Source organism: Cynara cardunculus (genome assembly GCF_001531365.2).
Source record: "Cynara cardunculus var. scolymus isolate 2C chromosome LG 16, CcrdV1, whole genome shotgun sequence".
Lineage (NCBI taxonomy): Eukaryota > Viridiplantae > Streptophyta > Magnoliopsida > Asterales > Asteraceae > Cynara > Cynara cardunculus.
The window spans coordinates 7,784,193-7,789,227 of record NC_037543.1 but is presented as its reverse complement, the minus strand read 5'-3'; the positions used below and the strand labels follow the sequence as shown (position 1 = coordinate 7,789,227).

General features: G+C 34.4%; 1 long non-coding RNA gene across 2 annotated transcripts in view; it reads right to left on the bottom strand.

Moving 5' to 3' along the window:
• Positions 1 to 5,035, bottom strand: part of LOC112528940 — an 8,461-nt gene continuing 3,426 nt past the window's right edge. The window contains exons 3-5 of one of the 2 annotated variants that reach the window (XR_003070893.1): positions 3,215 to 3,380; positions 2,494 to 2,598; positions 1 to 45 (exon numbers count right to left, since the gene is read on the bottom strand). This is a non-coding gene — a long non-coding RNA (uncharacterized LOC112528940). Of the gene's footprint in view, positions 46 to 2,302; positions 2,599 to 3,214; positions 3,381 to 5,035 lie in introns of those variants that run through there. The other variant, XR_003070892.1, reaches the window with a different exon arrangement.

The window sequence follows — 5,035 nt, the reverse complement described above, 5'->3', positions numbered from 1 at the left end:
AATTATGACAAAACTCAAGATCAATGCAACACCATATAAACACAACTGTAAGAAGAAAAATAGCTCGATTGAGGTTTAGTCGAGTAAAAACTCAAATTGAATATCTAAATATCTTGTCTGTCTTTATAAGGTGTTCAAAGCTAATTGTTGCCATAACCATTTCATGAAGATATATCATATGTCAAGTTATTTTCAAAGACAAGTACCACTAAAATAACCTACACAATACAAATAATCCAAAATTTCATTAAGAAACGCATTATAGAAGAACACCAACATATACAAGTTAAAGATATATTTGTATTGATGCCACATGAATGTTGATTCTTGACACCAAAGCATTGACATGTCATGAATAATAAGTTAAAGAAGATTTTCTCCATAATCCTTTCCAGAGGATGAAATAGAGCCAAGCAAAATAAACTGCAAGCTTCATGTCGTCATTTACTGTTTCAGCCATGTTCATTGATTTTTTTTACGGTCAAATGAGAAGATAATTAACAATGCTATGAAATTTCACAAAAAAAAAAACGGTTATTGAAACATTCGTGGTTACAAACTTATTCAGATGTGTAAATTTCTTGTATTTCTGTGCTATTCAGAATGTCTTATGAAACCCAGTGAAAGAATATTCAATACTATATTAATATTAAAAAATACGGGAATCACACTTAAATTATAAGGAGCAATAACATATATAATGAAAGAAAAGAAGAACCATCTAGTCTTGGTTGATTGACACCCCATTGGTGTTGATCATTGATGGAGGATTTCCTGGAAGTTAACTTTTATTAAAATTTTAGTTGCTGCATCTTCTAGAGTAATGTGCTATTTGGCACAGAACATGTACAAGCTGAAGTAGCAACTTCCAATATGGCTCATGATTGTTTATTTATTTATTTTGAAGGTGAGGGCACAAAGTCCTTTATCATATGATTAAATAAATTGCTTTGTAATATTGTTTTCATGCTTTTGACGTATATGCTTCAAGAGAGGTGATTATTTTGTGATGGTTATGTATGTGTTGTCATTCTTTATTTAATCTGCTTTTGTTTATAGTGTTTGAACTTCTTAATTCTCTCACAGATATTATGTAGTTTATTTTTAAATGAGATGTTTTCCCCTTCCAGTTCTTTTTATTCACATGGATGAGCAAATTGATGGGAAAACACTAATTGAGAATTACGTATGTGCTGAACAACCTGGTGAATTTAGGTGGCAGCCTGGTTCCCTTACTCAGGTTGGTTAGTTCATTTTTATTTCTTTTTTCATAGCAATCAATTTGTTGAGTCTTGCTCATGTTAGCCTTAGCTTTAATGCCGTTCTTTGCTATCTACAGGCTATCCTTAATGGGGTTTGGGTTGTCCTTGAGGACATTGATAAAGCTCCTGCAGATGTACAGTCCATCTTGTTACCTTTGGTGGAGGGTGCTAGTTCGTTCTTAACAGGCCATGGGAGGTACTCATCTTTTGCTTGGCTTAGAATCTTTTTAGACAAGGAACAAGAGTCTTACCCGGTAAGTGAAGGCGACAACTCTTACCATGGTAAGAGCTTACCAGGTAAATTATTGCATACGGTGCTGTTTTCGTGGAGTAAAATCTTACCCGATAAGTAATAATAGTGTTGAATTTTACTGATAAACAATTATCGGGTAAGTTTTTAGTAAACAACCCCTTACTATAGAATAGTAATGGCTGATCAATTTTAGTATTTAACGTAATGCTAATTCCATTACTGATTACACCAGCAAATGACAAAGTAAGAGTAAATTAGAAATTGGATATTAAAGACTTGTTAGACCACCAAAGACAAAAATTTATATCTAATCCTGCAATGGAGACAGTCTACTATTATTTTGTTAAGTAGGCATAAGAACAGATAAATTTCACCCTATAACCATGAGTATGGAGCAGCTCAATTGCCAACCTATTATTTTAGTATAAACTTTTTGGGAGGAWTATTRKAACTCTATCTATCATCACATGCAAGACAGAGTATTACAAACAATATAAGGTGGGAAAAATTTTATTAGAAAATTTTGTGATTCTCTAATTTCAGGAGGAATGCAAGGCCCAGCTATTTTATAATTTTAATGTATCAATTATGAGTCAATTTTCGGTTTGCTTTTGGACGTGATTTCTTTGAGTTACTGGATAGTGACAGACCTGCAAATAAACTCCTAGCTGTATCTACTTTTCCACATTTTGCATACATATCAATACGAGCAGTGACCAAAGTGGCATTCCCTTTGAGTCTATTTGCTTCTATGTACTCTTTAATCCATTCCCCCAACTCTCCCACATGCCGTTAAAACACTAATCAATGTAACCTCATCAAATTTGGCATCCATTTCCAACATGTAATGAAACAAATCAACACCCTCTTTCCAGCACCCACTCTTTGTATAACCAGAAAAAGGTTTATGTTCAACATCAACTTACAGAACAAGACTTGCTGAGGATTCTAAAATGAAAATAAATATAGAACTAAAACCTGAAATTTGGTCAAAGCTTCATCTAAATATGGCCATGCCTGACTGCAATCTGCTTGAACAGCTTTCCAAGAATCACTAAAATTCTTTCGGTACTCGTCTAATACCTAGACAACACTTAAGGTGAGTCAATCTCAGACTAAGAAAAACAGAGAAAGAACATAGAAACTTAGTGGTGGGTAGAAGTTGGAAACAACTTATAACAATTAAAGTAGTTAAAAAGAACCTACAACTATGTGATGTTATTTAAGTATGTGTACAAACTTCGAATTTCAACTCCTTTGAATGGACAAACTTGGCATATCCAGATCATGACCAATACAAAGAAGAATTACATACATGTTTTATCTCAAACATCCTCAGCTAGCTCCTTAAACAGATGATTAGAAAATCACCTCAGGTCTGTCATGTTGATATTAATGTAGTATTCAACAGTGTTAATACTAATACAACAATGATCCTTTTAGGATATGTCGTAAAAGTTATTTATCTGCTTAATCTGTCGGCATCATCATTGCAAATACTGTCCACTGCAATTTGTTCTTTTCAGTTATGAATTATGTTAACATCCTGGTAAGTATTAGTGGAACTGTGGAAGGAATGCTCACATGGGACTGGTGCATTGTGGTTTTGCAGATCCTCATGCAAATGCAAAAAGACAGCATGTGCTTAATGAATAAAAAATGCTGGAGAGATTCAGGTAAGGATGATGAAAGATATTACATGAAACAATCTTCTCTGTGATGTTATGACTTATAAAGCATCTACAGACTACAGAGTATGGCAAGGATTRCTAAATCTYTGTCTGTGACTACTGGCAAGGAATCCTTAACCTCCCTTTCATCACAATTGGGTTGCACCAATAGTAACAAACCAGCAAATTCTTGAACTGCAAACAAAGTCAACAAAATCTCATATAAATAAAAAACTTTTCTAACAAAAGTCATTCAAAGACAAAACATAATGACATTCATTTAAAATACAAATAGATTAATAGGTAATGCTTGTACTTATGTATTTGAATAGCATCAAAATTTACAAAAGATCAATTTAATCATTGCTTAATGTTTTTTGAAACACCTACTTAAATGATTAGTTTGTGATTTTAGTGGTTGATGATGCTACACTACTTAACTTGGACAGCTTTGAGTTTCTGCCAGTTTTGGTTTTGGACAGCTTTGAGTTTTTGACAAAATTGGTTTTGACCAATATGGACATTTTCCTTAGATATGTATATGTGTTTGGGTTTTGCAGGACTAACTGTGGGTGTTAAAATGACTGTACATAAAAGTTATAAGCTATTATGACAACTATGCATCTGTAAAAACAGCTAACAGAGCCATATTATGACAACTATGCATCTGTAAGAACAGCTAACAACTTTGTTCCATTGATTTCAATGCTTAAATTTCATTTCTATCATTGTCTATTGGCACATGTACCTATATATGTTAGAGGGTTATAATGTGCAGGCATATAAGATAATGTCTGTCTAGCACCCCCCCCCCTCTGGCTAACCCGAGTGAAGATTCAAATAAATATTGTAGCTTGAAGCAAGACTAAGGAATCTTGAAGGGSGAGAACTTGGGCGTTCTGCTGGATCAACTAAAGGCAAACCCAAGATTGAGGTTTACCACAAAGATCTCAAGAAAGGGAATGGAGCAATGATAACTCCTGCCAAGGTCTTGTTTCACTCCTGTTATCTTGTTAAATTCAATATCCCCTCTAGTATTATACTAAATTGATATTGGTATGTTCTGCAGACTTACAATATAGCAGCAGATTCTGTTCTTGGGCGGATAGAAGCAGAGGTTGTGGAAGACAAAGAGATGGTATCAGAAGTTGTTGATGAAGGGAAGAAGGACAAAAAGAAGAAGAAGAAGAAGGGTGTTGCTGAGGAAGAAGTGGGTGTGACAGAAGATGGAGCTGCAGATGAAGATGTTGGTAAAAAGAAAGAGAAAAAGAAAAAGAAGCGTCCAGCCGAGGAAGCTGCTGAAGTGGCAAAGGAAGAGGAGGATGGAGTGAAGAAGAAAACGAAGAGAAAACATGCAGAAGCTGAAGGTGAAGGTGAAGGTGAAAGTGAAAAGGGAAGTAAGAAGAAAGATAAGAAAAAGAAGAAGAGAGAAGAGTAAGAATGTATGGTTATGGTTAAATAGCACAAGTGGTGAATTTTGGGTATGTTGAAAACAGGTTTTAGTGTKGATTTTGCCATTGTTGATTGGCAGCATATGGACACATCTCTCACATGTATTAGTCTTTTGTAGGCATTGGAGAAATGTTTTTTTTTTCTTTTTCTTTTTTTTGTTACTTGATGTTTGATTTCTTTTTCCTACTTCTATTAGGGACGTTCCAATCTTTTTCATCACATATAGTAGGATCCTTTTCCATTTATTTTTACCTTGATCCCAAGTATAGGTCAAAATTATTATCTTTGGCTTCAGGGAGGAAGACTGTTAACATTTCAGGAGTTGCTCATACTTGGCTCAAAATTGTCTTAGTCCGACTTAGCACATGTCATGCCAAGCCACTTATTCATATATGAGA